General features: G+C 57.6%; 5 non-coding genes and 11 pseudogenes across 5 annotated transcripts; all 16 read left to right on the top strand.

The window, feature by feature from the left end:
* Window positions 1–691: 691 nt before the first annotated feature.
* LOC146716004 (5S ribosomal RNA) lies at window positions 692–810 on the top strand (annotated as a pseudogene).
* A 1,256-nt stretch (window positions 811–2,066) lies between these two features.
* Window positions 2,067–2,185, top strand: LOC146716005 (5S ribosomal RNA). The gene has a single exon (XR_014919818.1). It is a non-coding gene; the product is annotated as a 5S ribosomal RNA (ribosomal RNA).
* Window positions 2,186–2,884: 699 nt separating this feature from the next.
* Window positions 2,885–3,003, top strand: LOC146716006 (5S ribosomal RNA; annotated as a pseudogene).
* A 1,855-nt stretch (window positions 3,004–4,858) lies between these two features.
* Window positions 4,859–4,977, top strand: LOC146716007 (5S ribosomal RNA). The gene has a single exon (XR_014919855.1). It is a non-coding gene; the product is annotated as a 5S ribosomal RNA (ribosomal RNA).
* Window positions 4,978–6,234: 1,257 nt separating this feature from the next.
* On the top strand, window positions 6,235–6,353 carry LOC146716008 (5S ribosomal RNA; annotated as a pseudogene).
* A 1,251-nt stretch (window positions 6,354–7,604) lies between these two features.
* LOC146716009 (5S ribosomal RNA) lies at window positions 7,605–7,723 on the top strand. Its single transcript, XR_014919419.1, has one exon. It is a non-coding gene; the product is annotated as a 5S ribosomal RNA (ribosomal RNA).
* A 699-nt stretch (window positions 7,724–8,422) lies between these two features.
* Window positions 8,423–8,541, top strand: LOC146716010 (5S ribosomal RNA; annotated as a pseudogene).
* A 2,876-nt stretch (window positions 8,542–11,417) lies between these two features.
* LOC146716011 (5S ribosomal RNA) lies at window positions 11,418–11,536 on the top strand (annotated as a pseudogene).
* Window positions 11,537–14,471: 2,935 nt separating this feature from the next.
* Window positions 14,472–14,590, top strand: LOC146716012 (5S ribosomal RNA; annotated as a pseudogene).
* A 1,294-nt stretch (window positions 14,591–15,884) lies between these two features.
* Window positions 15,885–16,003, top strand: LOC146716013 (5S ribosomal RNA). The gene has a single exon (XR_014919632.1). It is a non-coding gene; the product is annotated as a 5S ribosomal RNA (ribosomal RNA).
* Window positions 16,004–16,702: 699 nt separating this feature from the next.
* Window positions 16,703–16,821, top strand: LOC146716014 (5S ribosomal RNA; annotated as a pseudogene).
* A 3,034-nt stretch (window positions 16,822–19,855) lies between these two features.
* Window positions 19,856–19,974, top strand: LOC146716015 (5S ribosomal RNA; annotated as a pseudogene).
* Window positions 19,975–21,412: 1,438 nt separating this feature from the next.
* On the top strand, window positions 21,413–21,531 carry LOC146716016 (5S ribosomal RNA; annotated as a pseudogene).
* A 1,298-nt stretch (window positions 21,532–22,829) lies between these two features.
* LOC146716017 (5S ribosomal RNA) lies at window positions 22,830–22,948 on the top strand. The gene has a single exon (XR_014919634.1). It is a non-coding gene; the product is annotated as a 5S ribosomal RNA (ribosomal RNA).
* A 974-nt stretch (window positions 22,949–23,922) lies between these two features.
* Window positions 23,923–24,041, top strand: LOC146716018 (5S ribosomal RNA; annotated as a pseudogene).
* A 2,078-nt stretch (window positions 24,042–26,119) lies between these two features.
* On the top strand, window positions 26,120–26,238 carry LOC146716019 (5S ribosomal RNA; annotated as a pseudogene).
* Window positions 26,239–26,398: the final 160 nt, after the last annotated feature.

The raw sequence follows: 26,398 nt of genomic DNA on the forward strand, positions 1-26,398 counted from the left end.
CTCAGGCCACTTACACCACACCAGGGCCTGTGGCACTTGCTCAGGCCACTTACACCACACCAGGGCCTGTGGCTGCTGGCTGAGGCCACTTACACCACACCAGGGCCTGTGGCTCTTGCTCAGGCCACTTACACCACACCAGGGCCTGTGGCTGCTGGCTGAGGCCACTTACACCACACCAGGGCCTGTGGCTGCTGGCTGAGGCCACCTACACCACACCAGGGCCTGTGGCTGCTGGCTGAGGCCACCTACACCACACCAGGGCCTGTGGCTGCTGGCTGAGGCCACTTACACCACACCAGTGCCTGTGGCTTCTGGCTGAGGCGACTTACACCACACCAGGGCCTGTGGCTGCTGGCTGAGGCCACTTACACCACACCAAGGCCTGTGGCTCTTGCTCAGGCCACTCACATCACACCAGGCCCTGCGCTTCTGGCCGAGGCCATCTTCACCAAACCAGGCCCTGTGCTCCTTGCTGTGGCCATGTACAACACACCAGGCCCTGTGCTGGTTCCTGAGGCCATCTTCAACAATCCAGGGCCTGTGCTGTTGGATAAATGCCAAACTGAGCCTTTGGGTTAGGGTATTATGCAAACATGCAGGTATGGTTATAGCATTGTCTTCGTAACTTCAGGTACTTGCCACCTAATCACTTGAATCCATAAATTGAGACATTGTGCTGGAGCCAGCAGCTTACGGCCATACCACCGTGAGCACGCCCGACCTCGTCTGATCTCGGAAGCTAAGCAGGGCTGGGCTTGGTTAGTACTTGGATGGGAGACTACCTGGGAATACCTGCTGCTGTAAGCCTTTCATTTTCATATCATTGAACCGCTTTTGATCCAGAGAAGGGGTGTATTAAAAGACCAAAAGCAGCTGCCCATTAATGAGGGCACATTAACGACACTGCTTTTGGCTGTTTTCCAATGTCTTGTGCTGCTAGCTGATGCCACCTACACCACACCAGGGCCTGAGTGACCGGCTGGGGCCACTTACACCACATCAGGGCCTGTGGCTCTGGCTGAGGCCACTTACACCACACCAGGGCCTGTGGCTGCTGGCTGAGGCCAGTTACACCACACCAGAGCCTGTGGCTGCTGGCTGAAGCCACTTACACCACACCAGGGCCTTAGTTGCTATTGAGGCCACTTACACCACACCAGGGCCTGTGGCTGCTGGCTGAGGCCACCTACACCACACCAGGGCCTGTGGCTGCTGGCTGAGGCCACTTACACCACACCAGGGCCTGTGGCTGCTGGCTGAAGCCACTTACACCACACCAGGGCCTTAGTTGCTATTGATGCCACTTACACCACACCAGGGCCTGTGGCTGCTGGCTGAGGCCACCTACACCACACCAGGGCCCTTTTGCTGCTGGCTGAGGCCACTTACACCACACCAGTGCATGTGGCTCCTGGCTGAGGCCACTTACACCACACCAGGGCCTGTGGCTGCTGAATGAGGCCACTTACACCACACCAGGGCCTGTGGCTCTTGCTCAGGCCACTCACATCACACCAGGCCCTGCGCTTCTGGCCGAGGCCATCTTCACCAAACCAGGCCCTGTGGTTCTTGCTCAGGCCACTTACACCACACCAGGGCCTTATTTGCTGTTGAGGCCACTTACACCACACCAGGGCCTGTGGCTCTGGCTTAGGCCACTTACACCACACCAGGGCCTGTGGCACTGGCTGAGGCCACTTAGACCACACCAGGGCCTGTGGCTGCTGGCTGAGGCCACTCACACCACACCAGGGCCTGTGGCTGCTAGCTGAGGCCACTTACACCAAACCAGGGCCTGTGGCTGCTTGCTGAGGCCATCTTCACCAAACCAGGCCCTGTGCTGCTTGCTGTGGCCATGTAAAACACACCAGGTCCTGTGCTGGTTCTTGAGGCCATCTTCAACAATCCAGGGCCTGTGCTGTTGGATAAATGCCAAACTGAGCCTTTTGGTTAGGGTATTATGCAAACATGCAGGTATGGTTATAGGATTGTCTTCGTAACTTCAGGTACTTGCCACCTAATCACTTGAATCCATAAATTGAGACATTGTGCTGGGGCCAGCAGCTTACAGCCATACCACCCTGAGCACGCCCGACCTCGTCTGATCTCGGAAGCTAAGCAGGGCTGGGCTTGGTTAGTACTTGGATGGGAGACTGCCTGGGAATACCTGGTGCTGTAAGCCTTTCATTTTCATGTCATTGAACCGCTTTTGATCCAGAGAAGGGGTGTATTAAAAGACCAGAAGCAGCTCCCCATTAATGAGGGCACATTAACGACATTGCTTTTGGCTGTTTTCCAATGTCTTGTGCTGCTAGCTGATGCCACCTACACCACACCAGGGCCTGAGTGACCGGCTGGGGCCACTTACACCACATCAGGGCCTGTTGCTCTGGCTGAGGCCACTTACACCACACCAGGGCCTGTGGCTGCTGGCTGAGGCCACCTACACCACACCAGGGCCTTAGTTGCTATTGAGGCCAATTACACCACACCAGGGTATGTGGCTCTTGCTCAGGCCACTTACACCACACCAGGGCCTTAGTTGCTATTGAGGCCAATTACACCACACCAGGGCCTGTGGCTCTTGCTCAGGCCACTCACATCACACCAGGCCCTGCGCTTCTGGCCGAGGCCATCTTCACCAAACCAGGCCCTGTGCTGCTAGCTGTGGCCATGTACAACACACCAGGCCCTGTGCTGGTTCCTGAGGCCATCTTCAACAATCCAGGGCCTGTGCTGTTGGATAAATGCTAAACTGAGCCTTTGGGTTAGGGTATTATGCAAACATGAAGGTAGGGTTATAGGATTGTCTTCGTAACTTCAGGTACTTGCCACCTAATCACCTGAATCCATAAATTGAGACATTGTGCTGGGCCCAGCAGCTTACGGCCATACCACCCTGAGCACGCCCGACCTCGTCTGATCTCGGAAGCTGAGCAGGGCTGGGCTTGGTTAGTACTTGGATGGGAGACTGCCTGGGAATACCTGGTGCTGTAAGCCTTTCATTTTAATGTCATTGAACCGCTTTTGATCCAGAGAAGGGGTGTATTAAAAGACCAAAAGCAGCTGCCCATTAATGAGGGCACATTAACGACATTGCTTTTGGCTGTTTTCCAATGTCTTGTGCTGCTAGCTGATGCCACCTACACCACACCAGGGCCTGAGTGACCGGCTGGGGCCACTTACACCACATCAGGGCCTGTGGCTCTGGCTGAGGCCACTTACACCACACCAGGGCCTGTGGCTGCTGGCTGAGGCCACTTACACCACACCAGGGCATTAGTTGCTATTGAGGCCAATTACACCACACCAGGGTATGTGGCTCTTGCTCAGGCCACTTACACCACACCAGGGCCTGTGGCTGCTGGCTGAGGCCACCTACACCACACCAGGGCCTGTGGCTGCTGGCTGAGGCGACTTATACCACACCAGGGCCCTTTTGCTGCTGGCTGAGGCCACTTACACCACACCAGTGCCTGTGGCTTCTGTCTGAGGCGACTTACACCACACCAGGGCCTGTGGCTGCTGGCTGAGGCCAATTATACCACACCAGGGTCTGTGGCTCTTGCTCAGGCCACTTACACCACACCAGGGCCTGTGGCACTGGCTGAGGCCACTTACACCACACCAGGGCCTGTGGCTGCTGGCTGAGGCCACTTACACCACAACAGGGCCTGTGGCTGCTGGCTGAGGCCACTTACACCACACCAGGGCCTGTGGCTGCTGGCTGAGGCCACCTACACCACACCAGGGCCTGTGGCTGCTGGCTGAGGCGACTTACACCACACCAGGGCCCTTTTGCTGCTGGCTGAGGCCACTTACACCACACCAGTGCCTGTGGCTTCTGGCTGAGGCGACTTACACCACACCAGGGCCTGTGGCTGCTGGCTGATGCCACCTACACCACACCAGGGCCTGAGTGACCGGCTGGGGCCACTTACACCACATCAGGGCCTGTGGCTGCTGGCTGAGGCCAGTTACACCACACCAGAGCCTGTGGCTGCTGGCTGAAGCCACTTACACCACACCAGGGCCTTAGTTGCTATTGAGGCCACTTACACCACACCAGGGCCTGTGGCTGCTGGCTGAGGCCACCTACACCACACCAGGGCCTGTGGCTGCTGGCTGAAGCCACTTACACCACACCAGGGCCTTAGTTGCTATTGAGGCCACTTACACCACACCAGGGCCTGTGGCTGCTGGCTGAGGCCACCTACACCACACCAGGGCCCTTTTGCTGCTGGCTGAGGCCACTTACACCACACCAGTGCCTGTGGCTTCTGGCTGAGGCCACTTACACCACACCAGGGCCTGTGGCTGCTGGCTGAGGCCAGTTACACCACACCAGAGCCTGTGGCTGCTGGCTGAAGCCACTTACACCACACCAGGGCCTTAGTTGCTATTGAGGCCACTTACACCACACCAGGGCCTGTGGCTGCTGGCTGAGGCCACCTACACCACACCAGGGCCTGTGGCTGCTGGCTGAGGCCACTTACACCACACCAGGGCCTGTGGCTGCTGGCTGAAGCCACTTACACCACACCAGGGCCTTAGTTGCTATTGATGCCACTTACACCACACCAGGGCCTGTGGCTGCTTGCTGAGGCCATCTTCACCAAACCAGGCCCTGTGCTGCTTGCTGTGGCCATGTAAAACACACCAGGTCCTGTGCTGGTTCTTGAGGCCATCTTCAACAATCCAGGGCCTGTGCTGTTGGATAAATGCCAAACTGAGCCTTTGGGTTAGGGTATTATGCAAACATGCAGGTATGGTTATAGGATTGTCTTCATAACTTCAGGTACTTGCCACCTAATCACTTGAATCCATAAATTGAGACATTGTGCTGGGGCCAGCAGCTTACGGCCATACCACCCTGAGCACCCCCGACCTCGTCTGATCTCGGAAGCTAAGCAGGGCTGGGCTTGGTTAGTACTTGGATGGGAGACTGCCTGGGAATACCTGGTGCTGTAAGCCTTTCATTTTCATGTCATTGAACCGCTTTTGATCCAGAGAAGGGGTGTATTAAAAGACCAAAAGCAGCTCCCCATTAATGAGGGCACATTAACGACATTGCTTTTGGCTGTTTTCCAATGTCTTGTGCTGCTAGCTGATGCCACTTACACCACACCAGGGCCTGTGGCTGCTGGCTGAGGCCACTTACACCACACCAGGGCCTGTGGCTGCTGGCTGAGGCCACCTACACCACACCAGGGCCTTAGTTGCTATTGAGGCCAATTACACCACACCAGGGCCTGTGGCTGCTGGCTGAAGCCACTTACACCACACCAGGGCCTTAGTTGCTATTGAGGCCACTTACACCACACCAGGGCCTGTGGCTGCTGGCTGAGGCCACCTACACCACACCAGGGCCCTTTTGCTGCTGGCTGAGGCCACTTACACCACACCAGTGCCTGTGGCTTCTGGCTGAGGCCACTTACACCACACCAGGGCCTGTGGCTCTTGCTCAGGCCACTCACATCACACCAGGCCCTGCGCTTCTGGCCGAGGCCATCTTCACCAAACCAGGCCCTGTGGTTCTTGCTCAGGCCACTTACACCACACCAGGGCCTTATTTGCTATTGAGGCCACTTACACCACACCAGGGCCTGTGGCACTTGCTCAGGCCACTTACACCACACCAGGGCCTGTGGCACTTGCTCAGGCCACTTACACCACACCAGGGCCTGTGGCTGCTGGCTGAGGCCACTTACACCACACCAGGGCCTGTGGCTCTTGCTCAGGCCACTTACACCACACCAGGGCCTGTGGCTGCTGGCTGAGGCCACTTACACCACACCAGGGCCTGTGGCTGCTGGCTGAGGCCACCTACACCACACCAGGGCCCTTTTGCTGCTGGCTGAGGCCACCTACACCACACCAGGGCCTGTGGCTGCTGGCTGAGGCCACTTAGACCACACCAGTGCCTGTGGCTTCTGGCTGAGGCGACTTACACCACACCAGGCCCTGCGCTTCTGGCCGAGGCCATCTTCACCAAACCAGGCCCTGTGCTCCTTGCTGTGGCCATGTACAACACACCAGGCCCTGTGCTGGTTCCTGAGGCCATCTTCAACAATCCAGGGCCTGTGCTGTTGGATAAATGCCAAACTGAGCCTTTGGGTTAGGGTATTATGCAAACATGCAGGTATGGTTATAGCATTGTCTTCGTAACTTCAGGTACTTGCCACCTAATCACTTGAATCCATAAATTGAGACATTGTGCTGGAGCCAGCAGCTTACGGCCATACCACCGTGAGCACGCCCGACCTCGTCTGATCTCGGAAGCTAAGCAGGGCTGGGCTTGGTTAGTACTTGGATGGGAGACTGCCTGGGAATACCTGGTGCTGTAAGCCTTTCATATCATTGAACCGCTTTTGATCCAGAGAAGGGGTGTATTAAAAGACCAAAAGCAGCTGCCCATTAATGAGGGCACATTAACGACACTTGCTTTTGGCTGTTTTCCAATGTCTTGTGCTGCTAGCTGATGCCACCTACACCACACCAGGGCCTGAGTGACCGGCTGGGGCCACTTACACCACATCAGGGCCTGTGGCTCTGGCTGAGGCCACTTACACCACACCAGGGCCTGTGGCTGCTGGCTGAGGCCAGTTACACCACACCAGAGCCTGTGGCTGCTGGCTGAAGCCACTTACACCACACCAGGGCCTTAGTTGCTATTGAGGCCACTTACACCACACCAGGGCCTGTGGCTGCTGGCTGAGGCCACCTACACCACACCAGGGCCTGTGGCTGCTGGCTGAGGCCACTTACACCACACCAGGGCCTGTGGCTGCTGGCTGAAGCCACTTACACCACACCAGGGCCTTAGTTGCTATTGATGCCACTTACACCACACCAGGGCCTGTGGCTGCTGGCTGAGGCCACCTACACCACACCAGGGCCCTTTTGCTGCTGGCTGAGGCCACTTACACCACACCAGTGCATGTGGCTCCTGGCTGAGGCCACTTACACCACACCAGGGCCTGTGGCTGCTGAATGAGGCCACTTACACCACACCAGGGCCTGTGGCTCTTGCTCAGGCCACTCACATCACACCAGGCCCTGCGCTTCTGGCCGAGGCCATCTTCACCAAACCAGGCCCTGTGGTTCTTGCTCAGGCCACTTACACCACACCAGGGCCTTATTTGCTGTTGAGGCCACTTACACCACACCAGGGCCTGTGGCTCTGGCTTAGGCCACTTACACCACACCAGGGCCTGTGGCACTGGCTGAGGCCACTTAGACCACACCAGGGCCTGTGGCTGCTGGCTGAGGCCACTCACACCACACCAGGGCCTGTGGCTGCTAGCTGAGGCCACTTACACCAAACCAGGGCCTGTGGCTGCTTGCTGAGGCCATCTTCACCAAACCAGGCCCTGTGCTGCTTGCTGTGGCCATGTAAAACACACCAGGTCCTGTGCTGGTTCCTGAGGCCATCTTCAACAATCCAGGGCCTGTGCTGTTGGATAAATGCCAAACTGAGCCTTTTGGTTAGGGTATTATGCAAACATGCAGGTATGGTTATAGGATTGTCTTCGTAACTTCAGGTACTTGCCACCTAATCACTTGAATCCATAAATTGAGACATTGTGCTGGGGCCAGCAGCTTACGGCCATACCACCCTGAGCACGCCCGACCTCGTCTGATCTCGGAAGCTAAGCAGGGCTGGGCTTGGTTAGTACTAGGATGGGAGACTGCCTGGGAATACCTGGTGCTGTAAGCCTTTCATTTTCATGTCATTGAACCGCTTTTGATCCAGAGAAGGGGTGTATTAAAAGACCAGAAGCAGCTCCCCATTAATGAGGGCACATTAACGACATTGCTTTTGGCTGTTTTCCAATGTCTTGTGCTGCTAGCTGATGCCACCTACACCACACCAGGGCCTGAGTGACCGGCTGGGGCCACTTACACCACATCAGGGCCTGTTGCTCTGGCTGAGGCCACTTACACCACACCAGGGCCTGTGGCTGCTGGCTGAGGCCACCTACACCACACCAGGGCCTTAGTTGCTATTGAGGCCAATTACACCACACCAGGGTATGTGGCTCTTGCTCAGGCCACTTACACCACACCAGGGCCTTAGTTGCTATTGAGGCCAATTACACCACACCAGGGCCTGTGGCTCTTGCTCAGGCCACTCACATCACACCAGGCCCTGCGCTTCTGGCCGAGGCCATCTTCACCAAACCAGGCCCTGTGCTGCTAGCTGTGGCCATGTACAACACACCAGGCCCTGTGCTGGTTCCTGAGGCCATCTTCAACAATCCAGGGCCTGTGCTGTTGGATAAATGCTAAACTGAGCCTTTGGGTTAGGGTATTATGCAAACATGAAGGTAGGGTTATAGGATTGTCTTCGTAACTTCAGGTACTTGCCACCTAATCACCTGAATCCATAAATTGAGACATTGTGCTGGGCCCAGCAGCTTACGGCCATACCACCCTGAGCACGCCCGACCTCGTCTGATCTCGGAAGCTGAGCAGGGCTGGGCTTGGTTAGTACTTGGATGGGAGACTGCCTGGGAATACCTGGTGCTGTAAGCCTTTCATTTTAATGTCATTGAACCGCTTTTGATCCAGAGAAGGGGTGTATTAAAAGACCAAAAGCAGCTGCCCATTAATGAGGGCACATTAACGACATTGCTTTTGGCTGTTTTCCAATGTCTTGTGCTGCTAGCTGATGCCACCTACACCACACCAGGGCCTGAGTGACTGGCTGGGGCCACTTACACCACATCAGGGCCTGTGGCTCTGGCTGAGGCCACTTACACCACACCAGGGCCTGTGGCTGCTGGCTGAGGCCACTTACACCACACCAGGGCATTAGTTGCTATTGAGGCCAATTACACCACACCAAGGTATGTGGCTCTTGCTCAGGCCACTTACACCACACCAGGGCCTGTGGCTGCTGGCTGAGGCCACCTACACCACACCAGGGCCTGTGGCTGCTGGCTGAGGCGACTTATACCACACCAGGGCCCTTTTGCTGCTGGCTGAGGCCACTTACACCACACCAGTGCCTGTGGCTTCTGTCTGAGGCGACTTACACCACACCAGGGCCTGTGGCTGCTGGCTGAGGCCAATTATACCACACCAGGGTCTGTGGCTCTTGCTCAGGCCACTTACACCACACCAGGGCCTGTGGCACTGGCTGAGGCCACTTACACCACACCAGGGCCTGTGGCTGCTGGCTGAGGCCACTTACACCACAACAGGGCCTGTGGCTGCTGGCTGAGGCCACTTACACCACACCAGGGCCTGTGGCTGCTGGCTGAGGCCACCTACACCACACCAGGGCCTGTGGCTGCTGGCTGAGGCGACTTACACCACACCAGGGCCCTTTTGCTGCTGGCTGAGGCCACTTACACCACACCAGTGCCTGTGGCTTCTGGCTGAGGCGACTTACACCACACCAGGGCCTGTGGCTGCTGGCTGATGCCACCTACACCACACCAGGGCCTGAGTGACCGGCTGGGGCCACTTACACCACATCAGGGCCTGTGGCTGCTGGCTGAGGCCAGTTACACCACACCAGAGCCTGTGGCTGCTGGCTGAAGCCACTTACACCACACCAGGGCCTTAGTTGCTATTGAGGCCACTTACACCACACCAGGGCCTGTGGCTGCTGGCTGAGGCCACCTACACCACACCAGGGCCCTTTTGCTGCTGGCTGAGGCCACTTACACCACACCAGTGCCTGTGGCTTCTGGCTGAGGCCACTTACACCACACCAGGGCCTGTGGCTGCTGGCTGAGGCCACTTACACCACACCAGGGCCTGTGGCTCTTGCTCAGGCCACTCACATCACACCAGGCCCTGCGCTTCTGGCCGAGGCCATCTTCACCAAACCAGGCCCTGTGGTTCTTGCTCAGGCCACTTACACCACACCAGGGCCTTATTTGCTATTGAGGCCACTTACACCACACCAGGGTCTGTGGCTCTTGCTCAGGCCACTTACACCACACCAGGGCCTGTGGCTCTTGCTCATTCCACTTACACCACACCAGGGCCTGTGGCTGCTGGCTGAGGCCACCTACACCACACCAGGGCATTAGTTGCTATTGAGGCCAATTACACCACACCAGGGTCTGTGGCTCTTGCTCAGGCCACTTACACCACACCAGGGCCTGTGGCTCTTGCTCAGGCCACTTACACCACACCAGGGCCTGTGGCACTGGCTGAGGCCACTTACACCACACCAGGGCCTGTGGCTGCTGGCTGAGGCCACTTACACCACACCAGGGCCTGAGTGACCGGCTGTGGCCACTTACACCACACCAGGGCCTGTGGCTGCTGGCTGAGGCCAGTTACACCACACCAGAGCCTGTGGCTGCTGGCTGAAGCCACTTACACCACACCAGGGCCTTAGTTGCTATTGAGGCCACTTACACCACACCAGGGCCTGTGGCTGCTGGCTGAGGCCACCTACACCACACCAGGGCCTGTGGCTGCTGGCTGAGGCCACTTACACCACACCAGGGCCTGTGGCTGCTGGCTGAAGCCACTTACACCACACCAGGGCCTTAGTTGCTATTGAGGCCACTTACACCACACCAGGGCCTGTGGCTGCTGGCTGAGGCCACCTACACCACACCAGGGCCCTTTTGCTGCTGGCTGAGGCCACTTACACCACACCAGTGCCTGTGGCTTCTGGCTGAGGCCAATTACACCACACCAGGGCCTGTGGCTGCTGGCTGAGGCCACTTACACCACACCAGGGCCTGTGGCTCTTGCTCAGGCCACTCACATCACACCAGGCCCTGCGCTTCTGGCCGAGGCCATCTTCACCAAACCAGGCCCTGTGGTTCTTGCTCAGGCCACTTACACCACACCAGGGCCTTATTTGCTATTGAGGCCACTTACACCACACCAGGGCCTGTGGCTCTTGCTTAGGCCACTTACACCACACCAGGGCCTGTGGCACTTGCTCAGGCCACTTACACCACACCAGGGCCTGTGGCTGCTGGCTGAGGCCACTTACACCACACCAGGGCCTGTGGCTCTTGCTCAGGCCACTTACACCACACCAGGGCCTGTGGCACTGGCTGAGGCCACTTAGACCACACCAGGGCCTGTGGCTGCTGGCTGAGGCCACTCACACCACACCAGGGCCTGTGGCTGCTAGCTGAGGCCACTTACACCAAACCAGGGCCTGTGGCTGCTTGCTGAGGCCATCTTCACCAAACCAGGCCCTGTGCTGCTTGCTGTGGCCATGTAAAACACACCAGGTCCTGTGCTGGTTCTTGAGGCCATCTTCAACAATCCAGGGCCTGTGCTGTTGGATAAATGCCAAACTGAGCCTTTTGGTTAGGGTATTATGCAAACATGCAGGTATGGTTATAGGATTGTCTTCGTAACTTCAGGTACTTGCCACCTAATCACTTGAATCCATAAATTGAGACATTGTGCTGGGGCCAGCAGCTTACGGCCATACCACCCTGAGCACGCCCGACCTCGTCTGATCTCGGAAGCTAAGCAGGGCTGGGCTTGTTTAGTACTTGGATGGGAGACTTCCTGGCAATACCTGGTGCTGTAAGCCTTTCATTTTCATGTCATTGAACCGCTTTTGATCCAGAGAAGGGGTGTATTAAAAGACCAGAAGCAGCTCCCCATTAATGAGGGCACATTAACGACATTGCTTTTGGCTGTTTTCCAATGTCTTGTGCTGCTAGCTGATGCCACCTACACCACACCAGGGCCTGAGTGACCGGCTTGGGCCACTTACACCACATCAGGGCCTGTTGCTCTGGCTGAGGCCACTTACACCACACCAGGGCCTGTGGCTGCTGGCTGAGGCCACCTACACCACACCAGGGCCTTAGTTGCTATTGAGGCCAATTACACCACACCAGGGTATGTGGCTCTTGCTCAGGCCACTTACACCACACCAGGGCCTTAGTTGCTATTGAGGCCAATTACACCACACCAGGGCCTGTGGCACTGGCTGAGGCCACTTACACCACACCAGGGCCTGTGGCTGCTGGCTGAGGCCACCTACACCACACCAGGGCCTGTGGCTGCTGGCTGAGGCCACTTACAACACACCAGGGCCTGTGGCTCTTGCTCAGGCCACTCACATCACACCAGGCCCTGCGCTTCTGGCCGAGGCCATCTTCACCAAACCAGGCCCTGTGCTGCTAGCTGAGGCGACTTACACCACATCAGGGCCTGTGGCTCTGGCTGAGGCCACTTACACCACACCAGGGCCTGTGGCTGCTGGCTGAGGCCACATACACCACACCAGGGCCTTAGTTGCTATTGAGGCCAATTACACCACACCAGGGTCTGTGGCTCTTGCTCAGGCCACTCACATCACACCAGGCCCTGCGCTTCTGGCCACTTACACCACACCAGGGCCTGTGGCTGCTGGCTGAGGCCACTTACACCATACCAGGGCCTGTGGCTGTTGGCTGAGGCCACTTACACCACACCAGGGCCTTAGTTGCTATTGAGGCCACTTACACCACACCAGGGCCTGTGGCTCTGGCTGAGGCCACTTACACCACACCAGGGCCTTATTTGCTATTCAGGCCAGTTACACCACACCAGGGCCTGTGGCTCTGGCTCAGGCCACTTACACCACACCAGGGCCTTAGTTGCTATTGAGGCCACTTACACCACACCAGGGCCTGTGGCTGCTGGCTGAGGCCACCTACACCACACCAGGGCCCTTTTGCTGCTGGCTGAGGCCACTTACACCACACCAGTGCCTGTGGCTTCTGGCTGAGGCCACTTACACCACACCAGGGCCTGTGGCTGCTGGCTGAGGCCACTTACACCACACCAGGGCCTGTGGCTCTTGCTCAGGCCACTCACATCACACCAGGCCCTGCGCTTCTGGCCGAGGCCATCTTCACCAAACCAGGCCCTGTGGTTCTTGCTCAGGCCACTTACACCACACCAGGGCCTTATTTGCTATTGAGGCCACTTACACCACACCAGGGCCTGTGGCACTTGCTCAGGCCACTTACACCACACCAGGGCCTGTGGCACTTGCTCAGGCCACTTACACCACACCAGGGCCTGTGGCTGCTGGCTGAGGCCACTTACACCACACCAGGGCCTGTGGCTCTTGCTCAGGCCACTTACACCACACCAGGGCCTGAGTGACCGGCTGGGGCCACTTACACCACATCAGGGCCTGTGGCTCTGGCTGAGGCCACTTACACCACACCAGGGCCTTAGTTGCTATTGAGGCCAATTACACCACACCATGGTCTGTGGCTCTTGCTCAGGCCACTTACACCACACCAGGGCCTGTGGCACTGGCCGAGGCCACTTACACCACACCAGGGCCTGTGGCTGCTGGCTGAGGCCACTTACACCACACAAGGGCTTGTGGCTGCTGGCTGAGGCCACCTACACCACACCAGGGCCTGTGGCTGCTGGCTGAGGCCACCTACACCACACCAGGGCCTGTGGCTCTTGCTCAGGCCACTTACACCACACCAGGGCCTGTGGCTCTTGCTCAGGCCACTTACACCACACCAGGGCCTGTGGCTCTTGCTGAGGCCACTCATATCACACCAGGCCCTGTGCTTCTGGCTGAGGCCACTTAGACCACACCAGGGCCTGTGGCTGCTGGCTGAGGCCACTTACACCACACCAGGGCCTGTGGCTGCTGGCTGAGGCCATCTACACCACACCAGGGCCTGTGGCTGCTGGCTGAGGCGACTTACACCACACCAGGGCCCTTTTGCTGCTGGCTGAGGCCACTTACACCACACCAGTGCCTGTGGCTTCTGGCTGAGGCGACTTACACCACACCAGGGCCTGTGGCTGCTGGCTGAGGCCACTTACACCACACCAGGGCCTGTGGCTCTTGCTCAGGCCACTCACATCACACCAGGCCCTGCGCTTCTGGCCGAGGCCATCTTCACCAAACCAGGCCCTGTGGCTCTTGCTCAGGCCACTTACACCACACCAGGGCCTGTGGCTCTGGCTTAGGCCACTTACACCACACCAGGGCCTGTGGCACTTGCTCAGGCCACTTACACCACACCAGGGCCTGTGGCTGCTGGCTGAGGCCACTTACACCACACCAGGGCCTGTGGCTCTTACTCAGGCCACTTACACCACACCAGGGCCTGTGGCACTGGCTGAGGCCACTTAGACCACACCAGGGCCTGTGGCTGCTGGCTGAGGCCACTTACACCACACCAGGGCCTGTGGCTGCTGGCTGAGGCCACTTACACCAAACCAGGGCCTGTGGCTGCTTGCTGAGGCCATCTTCACCAAACCAGGCCCTGTGCTGCTTGCTGTGGCCATGTAAAACACACCAGGTCCTGTGCTGGTTCTTGAGGCCATCTTCAACAATCCAGGGCCTGTGCTGTTGGATAAATGCCAAACTGAGCCTTTGGGTTAGGGTATTATGCAAACATGCAGGTATGGTTATAGGATTGTCTTCGTAACTTCAGGTACTTGCCACCTAATCACTTGAATCCATAAATTGAGACATTGTGCTGGAGCCAGCAGCTTTCGGCCATACCACCGTGAGCACGCCCGACCTCGTCTGATCTCGGAAGCTAAGCAGGGCTGGGCTTGGTTAGTACTTGGATGGGAGACTGCCTGGGAATACCTGGTGCTGTAAGCCTTTCATTTTCATGTCATTGAACCGCTTTTGATCCAGAGAAGGGGTGTATTAAAAGACCAAAAGCAGCTCCCCATTAATGAGGGCACATTAACGACATTGCTTTTGGCTGTTTTCCAATGTCTTGTGCTGCTAGCTGATGCCACTTACACCACACCAGGGCCTGTGGCTGCTGGCTGAGGCCACTTACACCACACCAGGGCCTGTGGCTGCTGGCTGAGGCCACCTACACCACACCAGGGCCTTAGTTGCTATTGAGGCCAATTACACCACACCAGGGTCTGTGGCTCTTGCTCAGGCCACTTACACCACACCAGGGCCTGTGGCACTGGCTGAGGCCACTTACACCACACCAGGGCCTGTGGCTGCTAGCTGATGCCACCTACACCACACCAGGGCCTGAGTGACCGGCTGGGGCCACTTACACCACATCAGGGCCTGTTGCTCTGGCTGAGGCCACTTACACCACACCAGGGCCTGTGGCTGCTGGCTGAGGCCACCTACACCACACCAGGGCCTTAGTTGCTATTGATGCCACTTACACCACACCAGGGCCTGTGGCTGCTGGCTGAGGCCACCTACACCACACCAGGGCCCTTTTGCTGCTGGCTGAGGCCACTTACACCACACCAGTGCATGTGGCTCCTGGCTGAGGCCACTTACACCACACCAGGGCCTGTGGCTGCTGAATGAGGCCACTTACACCACACCAGGGCCTGTGGCTCTTGCTCAGGCCACTCACATCACACCAGGCCCTGCGCTTCTGGCCGAGGCCATCTTCACCAAACCAGGCCCTGTGGTTCTTGCTCAGGCCACTTACACCACACCAGGGCCTTATTTGCTATTGAGGCCACTTACACCACACCAGGGCCTGTGGCTCTGGCTTAGGCCACTTACACCACACCAGGGCCTGTGGCACTGGCTGAGGCCACTTAGACCACACCAGGGCCTGTGGCTGCTGGCTGAGGCCACTCACACCACACCAGGGCCTGTGGCTGCTAGCTGAGGCCACTTACACCAAACCAGGGCCTGTGGCTGCCTGCTGAGGCCATCTTCACCAAACCAGGCCCTGTGCTGCTTGCTGTGGCCATGTAAAACACACCAGGTCCTGTGCTGGTTCTTGAGGCCATCTTCAACAATCCAGGGCCTGTGCTGTTGGATAAATGCCAAACTGAGCCTTTTGGTTAGGGTATTATGCAAACATGCAGGTATGGTTATAGGATTGTCTTCGTAACTTCAGGTACTTGCCACCTAATCACTTGAATCCATAAATTGAGACATTGTGCTGGGGCCAGCAGCTTACGGCCATACCACCCTGAGCACGCCCGACCTCGTCTGATCTCGGAAGCTAAGCAGGGCTGGGCTTGGTTAGTACTTGGATGGGAGACTGCCTGGGAATACCTGGTGCTGTAAGCCTTTCATTTTCATGTCATTGAACCGCTTTTGATCCAGAGAAGGGGTGTATTAAAAGACCAGAAGCAGCTCCCCATTAATGAGGGCACATTAACGACATTGCTTTTGGCTGTTTTCCAATGTCTTGTGCTGCTAGCTGATGCCACCTACACCACACCAGGGCCTGAGTGACCGGCTGGGGCCACTTACACCACATCAGGGCCTGTTGCTCTGGCTGAGGCCACTTACACCACACCAGGGCCTGTGGCTGCTGGCTGAGGCCACCTACACCACACCAGGGCCTTAGTTGCTATTGAGGCCAATTACACCACACCAGGGTATGTGGCTCTTGCTCAGGCCACTTAGACCACACCAGGGCCTTAGTTGCTATTGAGGCCAATTACACCACACCAGGGCCTGTGGCTCTTGCTCAGGCCACTCACATCACACCAGGCCCTGCGCTTCTGGCCGAGGCCATCTTCACCAAACCAGGCCCTGTGCTGCTAGCTGTGGCCATGTACAACACACCAGGCCCTGTGCTGGTTCCTGAGGCCATCTTCAACAATCCAGGGCCTGTGCTGTTGGATAAATGCTAAACTGAGCCTTTGGGTTAGGGTATTATGCAAACATGAAGGTAGGGTTATAGGATTGTCTTCGTAACTTCAGGTACTTGCCACCTAATCACCTGAATCCATAAATTGAGACATTGTGCTGGGCCCAGCAGCTTACGGCCATACCACCCTGAGCACGCCCGACCTCGTCTGATCTCGGAAGCTGAGCAGGGCTGGGCTTGGTTAGTACTTGGATAGGAGACTGCCTGGGAATACCTGGTGCTGTAAGCCTTTCATTTTAATGTCATTGAACCGCTTTTGATCCAGAGAAGGGGTGTATTAAAAGACCAAAAGCAGCTGCCCATTAATGAGGGCACATTAACGACATTGCTTTTGGCTGTTTTCCAATGTCTTGTGCTGCTAGCTGATGCCACCTACACCACACCAGGGCCTGAGTGACCGGCTGGGGCCACTTACACCACATCAGGGCCTGTGGCTCTGGCTGAGGCCACTTACACCACACCAGGGCCTGTGGCTGCTGGCTGAGGCCACTTACACCACACCAGGGCATTAGTTGCTATTGAGGCCAATTACACCACACCAGGGTATGTGGCTCTTGCTCAGGCCACTTACACCACACCAGGGCCTGTGGCTGCTGGCTGAGGCCACCTACACCACACCAGGGCCTGTGGCTGCTGGCTGAGGCGACTTATACCACACCAGGGCCCTTTTGCTGCTGGCTGAGGCCACTTACACCACACCAGTGCCTGTGGCTTCTGTCTGAGGCGACTTACACCACACCAGGGCCTGTGGCTGCTGGCTGAGGCCAATTATACCACACCAGGGTCTGTGGCTCTTGCTCAGGCCACTTACACCACACCAGGGCCTGTGGCACTGGCTGAGGCCACTTACACCACACCAGGGCCTGTGGCTGCTGGCTGAAGCCACTTACACCACAACAGGGCCTGTGGCTGCTGGCTGAGGCCACTTACACCACACCAGGGCCTGTGGCTGCTGGCTGAGGCCACCTACACCACACCAGGGCCTGTGGCTGCTGGCTGAGGCGACTTACACCACACCAGGGCCCTTTTGCTGCTGGCTGAGGCCACTTACACCACACCAGTGCCTGTGGCTTCTGGCTGAGGCGACTTACACCACACCAGGGCCTGTGGCTGCTGGCTGATGCCACCTACACCACACCAGGGCCTGAGTGACCGGCTGGGGCCACTTACACCACATCAGGGCCTGTGGCTGCTGGCTGAGGCCAGTTACACCACACCAGAGCCTGTGGCTGCTGGCTGAAGCCACTTACACCACACCAGGGCCTTAGTTGCTATTGAGGCCACTTACACCACACCAGGGCCTGTGGCTGCTGGCTGAGGCCACCTACACCACACCAGGGCCTGTGGCTGCTGGCTGAGGCCACTTACACCACACCAGGGCCTGTGGCTGCTGGCTGAAGCCACTTACACCACACCAGGGCCTTAGTTGCTATTGAGGCCACTTACACCACACCAGGGCCTGTGGCTGCTGGCTGAGGCCACCTACACCACACCAGGGCCCTTTTGCTGCTGGCTGAGGCCACTTACACCACACCAGTGCCTGTGGCTTCTGGCTGAGGCCACTTACACCACACCAGGGCCTGTGGCTGCTGGCTGAGGCCACTTACACCACACCAGGGCCTGTGGCTCTTGCTCAGGCCACTCACATCACACCAGGCCCTGCGCTTCTGGCCGAGGCCATCTTCACCAAACCAGGCCCTGTGGTTCTTGCTCAGGCCACTTACACCACACCAGGGCCTTATTTGCTATTGAGGCCACTTACACCACACCAGGGTCTGTGGCTCTTGCTCAGGCCACTTACACCACACCAGGGCCTGTGGCTCTTGCTCATTCCACTTACACCACACCAGGGCCTGTGGCTGCTGGCTGAGGCCACCTACACCACACCAGGGCATTAGTTGCTATTGAGGCCAATTACACCACACCAGGGTCTGTGGCTCTTGCTCAGGCCACTTACACCACACCAGGGCCTGTGGCTCTTGCTCAGGCCACTTACACCACACCAGGGCCTGTGGCACTGGCTGAGGCCACTTACACCACACCAGGGCCTGTGGCTGCTGGCTGAGGCCACTTAGACCACACCAGGGCCTGAGTGACCGGCTGTGGCCACTTACACCACACCAGGGCCTGTGGCTGCTGGCTGAGGCCAGTTACACCACACCAGAGCCTGTGGCTGCTGGCTGAAGCCACTTACACCACACCAGGGCCTTAGTTGCTATTGAGGCCACTTACACCACACCAGGGCCTGTGGCTGCTGGCTGAGGCCACCTACACCACACCAGGGCCTGTGGCTGCTGGCTGAGGCCACTTACACCACACCAGGGCCTGTGGCTGCTGGCTGAAGCCACTTACACCACACCAGGGCCTTAGTTGCTATTGAGGCCACTTACACCACACCAGGGCCTGTGGCTGCTGGCTGAGGCCACCTACACCACACCAGGGCCCTTTTGCTGCTGGCTGAGGCCACTTACACCACACCAGTGCCTGTGGCTTCTGGCTGAGGCCAATTACACCACACCAGGGCCTGTGGCTGCTGGCTGAGGCCACTTACACCACACCAGGGCCTGTGGCTCTTGCTCAGGCCACTCACATCACACCAGGCCCTGCGCTTCTGGCCGAGGCCATCTTCACCAAACCAGGCCCTGTGGTTCTTGCTCAGGCCACTTACACCACACCAGGGCCTTATTTGCTATTGAGGCCACTTACACCACACCAGGGCCTGTGGCTCTTGCTTAGGCCACTTACACCACACCAGGGCCTGTGGCACTTGCTCAGGCCACTTACACCACACCAGGGCCTGTGGCTGCTGGCTGAGGCCACTTACACCACACCAGGGCCTGTGGCTCTTGCTCAGGCCACTTACACCACACCAGGGCCTGTGGCACTGGCTGAGGCCACTTAGACCACACCAGGGCCTGTGGCTGCTGGCTGAGGCCACTCACACCACACCAGGGCCTGTGGCTGCTAGCTGAGGCCACTTACACCAAACCAGGGCCTGTGGCTGCTTGCTGAGGCCATCTTCACCAAACCAGGCCCTGTGCTGCTTGCTGTGGCCATGTAAAACACACCAGGTCCTTTGCTGGTTCTTGAGGCCATCTTCAACAATCCAGGGCCTGTGCTGTTGGATAAATGCCAAACTGAGCCTTTTGGTTAGGGTATTATGCAAACATGCAGGTATGGTTATAGGATTGTCTTCGTAACTTCAGGTACTTGCCACCTAATCACTTGAATCCATAAATTGAGACATTGTGCTGGGGCCAGCAGCTTACGGCCATACCACCCTGAGCACGCCCGACCTCGTCTGATCTCGGAAGCTAAGCAGGGCTGGGCTTGTTTAGTACTTGGATGGGAGACTTCCTGGCAATACCTGGTGCTGTAAGCCTTGCATTTTCATGTCATTGAACCGCTTTTGATCCAGAGAAGGGGTGTATTAAAAGACCAGAAGCAGCTCCCCATTAATGAGGGCACATTAACGACATTGCTTTTGGCTGTTTTCCAATGTCTTGTGCTGCTAGCTGATGCCACCTACACCACACCAGGGCCTGAGTGACCGGCTTGGGCCACTTACACCACATCAGGGCCTGTTGCTCTGGCTGAGGCCACTTACACCACACCAGGGCCTGTGGCTGCTGGCTGAGGCCACCTACACCACACCAGGGCCTTAGTTGCTATTGAGGCCAATTACACCACACCAGGGTATGTGGCTCTTGCTCAGGCCACTTACACCACACCAGGGCCTTAGTTGCTATTGAGGCCAATTACACCACACCAGGGCCTGTGGCACTGGCTGAGGCCACTTACACCACACCAGGGCCTGTGGCTGCTGGCTGAGGCCACCTACACCACACCAGGGCCTGTGGCTGCTGGCTGAGGCCACTTACAACACACCAGGGCCTGTGGCTCTTGCTCAGGCCACTCACATCACACCAGGCCCTGCGCTTCTGGCCGAGGCCATCTTCACCAAACCAGGCCCTGTGCTGCTAGCTGAGGCGACTTACACCACATCAGGGCCTGTGGCTCTGGCTGAGGCCACTTACACCACACCAGGGCCTGTGGCTGCTGGCTGAGGCCAGTTACACCACACCAGGGCCTGTGGCTGCTGGCTGAGGCCACATACACCACACCAGGGCCTTAGTTGCTATTGAGGCCAATTACACCACACCAGGGTCTGTGGCTCTTGCTCAGGCCACTCACATCACACCAGGCCCTGCGCTTCTGGCCACTTACACCACACCAGGGCCTGTGGCTGCTGGCTGAGGCCACTTACACCATACCAGGGCCTGTGGCTGTTGGCTGAGGCCACTTACACCACACCAGGGCCTTAGTTGCTATTGAGGCCACTTACACCACACCAGGGCCTGTGGCTCTGGCTGAGGCCACTTACACCACACCAGGGCCTTATTTGCTATTCAGGCCAGTTACACCACACCAGGGCCTGTGGCTCTGGCTCAGGCCACTTAAACCACACCAGGGCCTGTGGCTGCTGGCTGATTCCACTTACACCACACCAGGGCCTGTGGCTCTTGCTCAGGCCACTCACATCACACCAGGCCCTGTGCTTCTGGCCGAGGCCATCTTCACCAAACCAGGCCCTGTGCTGCTTGCTGTGGCCATGTACAACACATCAGGCCCTGTGCTGGTTCCTGAGGCCATCTTCAACAATCCAGGGCCTGTGCTGTTGGATAAATGCCAAACTGAGCCTTTGGGTTAGGGTATTATGCAAACATGCAGGTATGGTTATAGCATTGTCTTCGTAACTTCAGGTACTTGCCACCTAATCACTTGAATCCATAAATTGAGACATTGTGCTGGAGCCAGCAGCTTACGGCCATACCACCCTGAGCACGCCTGACCTCGTCTGATCTCGGAAGCTAAGCAGGGCTGGGCTTGGTTAGTACTTGGATGGGAGACTGCCTGGGAATACCTGGTACTGTAAGCCTTTGATTTTCATGTCATTGAACCGCTTTTGATCCAGAGAAGGGGTGTATTAAAAGACCAAAAGCAGCTGCCCATTAATGAGGGCACATTAACGACACTGCTTTTGGCTCTTTTCCAATGTCTTGTGCTGCTAGCTGATGCAACCTACACCACACAAGGGCCTGAGGGACCGGCTGGGGCCACTTACACCACATCAGGGCCTGTGGCTCTGGCTGAGGCCACTTTCACCACACCAGGGCCTGTGGCTGCTGGCTGAGGCCACCTACACCACACCAGGGCATTAGTTGCTATTGAGGCCAATTACACCACACCAGGGTCTGTGGCTCTTGCTCAGGCCACTTACACCACACCAGGGCCTGTGGCTCTTGCTCAGGCCACTTACACCACACCAGGGCCTGTGGCACTGGCTGAGGCCACTTACACCACACCAGGGCCTGTGGCTGCTGGCTGAGGCCACTTACACCACACCAGGGCCTGTGGCTGCTGGCTGAGGCCACTTACACCACACCAGGGCCTGTGGCTGGTGGCTGAGGCCACCTACACCACACCAGGGCCTGTGGCTTCTGTCTGAGGCGACTTACACCACACCAGGGCCTGTGGCTGCTGGCTGAGGCCAATTACACCACACCAGGGTCTGTGGCTCTTGCTCAGGCCACTTACACCACACCAGGGCCTGTGGCACTGGCTGAGGCCACTTACACCACACCAGGGCCTGTGGCTGCTGGCTGAGGCCACTTACACCACACCAGGGCCTGTGGCTGCTGGCTGAGGCCACTTACACCACACCAGGGCCTGTGGCTGCTGGCTGAGGCCACCTACACCACACCAGGGCCTGTGGCTGCTGGCTGAGGCGACTTACACCACACCAGGGCCCTTTTGCTGCTGGCTGAGGCCACTTACACCACACCAGTGCCTGTGGCTTCTGGCTGAGGCGACTTACACCACACCAGGGCCTGTGGCTGCTGGCTGAGGCCACTTACACCACACCAAGGCCTGTGGCTCTTGCTCAGGCCACTCACATCACACCAGGCCCTGCGCTTCTGGCCGAGGCCATCTTCACCAAACCAGGCCCTGTGCTCCTTGCTGTGGCCATGTACAACACACCAGGCCCTGTGCTGGTTCCTGAGGCCATCTTCAACAATCCAGGGCCTGTGCTGTTGGATAAATGCCAAACTGAGCCTTTGGGTTAGGGTATTATGCAAACATGCAGGTATGGTTATAGCATTGTCTTCGTAACTTCAGGTACTTGCCACCTAATCACTTGAATCCATAAATTGAGACATTGTGCTGGAGCCAGCAGCTTACGGCCATACCACCCTGAGCACGCCCGACCTCGTCTGATCTCGGAAGCTAAGCAGGGCTGGGCTTGGTTAGTACTTGGATGGGAGACTGCCTGGGAATACCTGGTGCTGTAAGCCTTTCATTTTCATGTCATTGAACCGCTTTTGATCCAGAGAAGGGGTGTATTAAAAGACCAAAAGCAGCTGCCCATTAATGAGGGCACATTAACGACACTGCTTTTGGCTGTTTTCCAATGTCTTGTGCTGCTAGCTGATGCCACCTACACCACACCAGGGCCTGAGTGACCGGCTGGGGCCACTTACACCACATCAGGGCCTGTGGCTCTGGCTGAGGCCACTTACACCACACCAGGGCCTGTGGCTGCTGGCTGAGGCCAGTTACACCACACCAGAGCCTGTGGCTGCTGGCTGAAGCCACTTACACCACACCAGGGCCTTAGTTGCTATTGAGGCCAGTTACACCACACCAGAGCCTGTGGCTGCTGGCTGAAGCCACTTACACCACACCAGGGCCTTAGTTGCTATTGAGGCCACCTACACCACACCAGGGCCTGAGTGACCGGCTGGGGCCACTTACACCACACCAGGGCCTGTGGCTCTTGCTCAGGCCACTCACATCACACCAGGCCCTGTGCTTCTGGCCGAGGCCATCTTCACCAAACCAGGCCCTGTGGTTCTTGCTCAGGCCACTTACACCACACCAGGGCCTTATTTGCTATTGAGGCCACTTACACCACACCAGGGCCTGTGGCTCTGGCTTAGGCCACTTACACCACACCAGTGCCTGTGGCTTCTGGCTGAGGCGACTTACACCACACCAGGCCCTGCGCTTCTGGCCGAGGCCATCTTCACCAAACCAGGCCCTGTGCTCCTTGCTGTGGCCATGTACAACACACCAGGCCCTGTGCTGGTTCCTGAGGCCATCTTCAACAATCCAGGGCCTGTGCTGTTGGATAAATGCCAAACTGAGCCTTTGGGTTAGGGTATTATGCAAACATGCAGGTATGGTTATAGCATTGTCTTCGTAACTTCAGGTACTTGCCACCTAATCACTTGAATCCATAAATTGAGACATTGTGCTGGAGCCAGCAGCTTACGGCCATACCACCGTGAGCACGCCTGACCTCGTCTGATCTCGGAAGCTAAGCAGGGCTGGGCTTGGTTAGTACTTGGATGGGAGACTGCCTGGGAATACCTGGTGCTGTAAGCCTTTCATTTTCATGTCATTGAACCGCTTTTGATCCAGAGAAGGGGTGTATTAAAAGACCAAAAGCAGCTCCCCATTAATGAGGGCACATTAACGACATTGCTTTTGGCTGTTTTCCAATGTCTTGTGCTGCTAGCTGATGCCACTTACACCACACCAGGGCCTGTGGCTGCTGGCTGAGGCCACTTACACCACACCAGGGCCTGTGGCTGCTGGCTGAGGCCACCTACACCACACCAGGGCCTTAGTTGCTATTGAGGCCAATTACACCACACCAGGGTCTGTGGCTCTTGCTCAGGCCACTTACACCACACCAGGGCCTGTGGCACTGGCTGAGGCCACTTACACCACACCAGGGCCTGTGGCTGCTAGCTGATGCCACCTACACCACACCAGGGCCTGAGTGACCGGCTGGGGCCACTTACACCACATCAGGGCCTGTTGCTCTGGCTGAGGCCACTTACACCACACCAGGGCCTGTGGCTGCTGGCTGAGGCCACCTACACCACACCAGGGCCTTAGTTGCTATTGAGGCCAATTACACCACACCAGGGTATGTGGCTCTTGCTCAGGCCACTTACACCACACCAGGGCCTTAGTTGCTATTGAGGCCAATTACACCACACCAGGGCCTGTGGCACTGGCTGAGGCCACTTACACCACACCAGGGCCTGTGGCTGCTGGCTGAGGCCACTTACACCACACCAGGGCCTGTGGCTGCTGGCTGAGGCCACTTACACCACACCAGGGCCTTAGTTGCTATTGAGGCCAATTACACCACACCATGGTCTGTGGCTCTTGCTCAGGCCACTTACACCACACCAGGGCCTGTGGCACTGGCTGAGGCCACTTACACCACACCAGGGCCTGTGGCTGCTGGCTGAGGCCACTTACACCACATCAGGGCCTGTGGCTCTGGCTGAGGCCACTTACACCACACCAGGGCCTGTGGCTGCTGGCTGAGGCCAGTTACACCACACCAGAGCCTGTGGCTGCTGGCTGAAGCCACTTACACCACACCAGGGCCTTAGTTGCTATTGAGGCCACTTACACCACACCAGGGCCTGTGGCTGCTGGCTGAGGCCACCTACACCACACCAGGGCCTGTGGCTGCTGGCTGAGGCCACTTACACCACACCAGGGCCTGTGGCTGCTGGCTGAAGCCACTTACACCACACCAGGGCCTTAGTTGCTATTGAGGCCACTTACACCACACCAGGGCCTGTGGCTGCTGGCTGAGGCCACCTACACCACACCAGGGCCCTTTTGCTGCTGGCTGAGGCCACTTACACCACACCAGTGCATGTGGCTTCTGGCTGAGGCCACTTACACCACACCAGGGCCTGTGGCTGCTGGCTGAGGCCACTTACACCACACCAGGGCCTGTGGCTCTTGCTCAGGCCACTCACATCACACCAGGCCCTGCGCTTCTGGCCGAGGCCATCTTCACCAAACCAGGCCCTGTGGTTCTTGCTCAGGCCACTTACACCACACCAGGGCCTTATTTGCTATTGAGGCCACTTACACCACACCAGGGCCTGTGGCACTTGCTCAGGCCACTTACACCACACCAGGGCCTGTGGCTGCTGGTTGAGGCCACTTACACCACACCAGGGCCTGTGGCTCTTGCTCAGGCCACTTACACCACACCAGGGCCTGTGGCTGCTGGCTGAGGCCACTTACACCACACCAGGGCCTGTGGCTTCTGGCTGAGGCGACTTACACCACACCAGGCCTGTGGCTGCTGGCTGAGGCCACGTACACCACACCAGGGCCTGTGGCTCTTGCTCAGGCCACTCACATCACACCAGGCCCTGCGCTTCTGGCCGAGGCCATCTTCACCAAAACAGGCCCTGTGCTGCTAGCTGTGGCCATGTACAACACACCAGGCCCTGTGCTGGTTCCTGAGGCCATCTTCAACAATCCAGGGCCTGTGCTGTTGGATAAATGCTAAACTGAGCCTTTGGGTTAGGGTATTATGCAAACATGAAGGTAGGGTTATAGGATTGTCTTCGTAACTTCAGGTACTTGCCACCTAATCACCTGAATCCATAAATTGAGACATTGTGCTGGGGCCAGCAGCTTACGGCCATACCACCCTGAGCACGCCCGACCTCGTCTGATCTCGGAAGCTGAGCAGGGCTGGGCTTGGTTAGTACTTGGATGGGAGCCTGCCTGGGAATACCTGGTGCTGTAAGCCTTTCATTTTCATGTCATTGAACCGCTTTTGATCCAGAGAAGGGGTGTATTAAAAGACCAAAAGCAGCTGCCCATTAATGAGGGCACATTAACGACATTGCTTTTGGCTGTTTTCCAATGTCTTGTGCTGCTAGCTGATGCCACCTACACCACACCAGGGC

The sequence above is a fragment of the Copadichromis virginalis genome, linkage group LG3 (assembly GCF_057382275.1).
Source record: "Copadichromis virginalis isolate Kocher_CV1m ecotype Utaka linkage group LG3, C_Virginalis_male_GT1.1, whole genome shotgun sequence".
Classification (NCBI taxonomy): Eukaryota; Metazoa; Chordata; class Actinopteri; order Cichliformes; family Cichlidae; genus Copadichromis; species Copadichromis virginalis.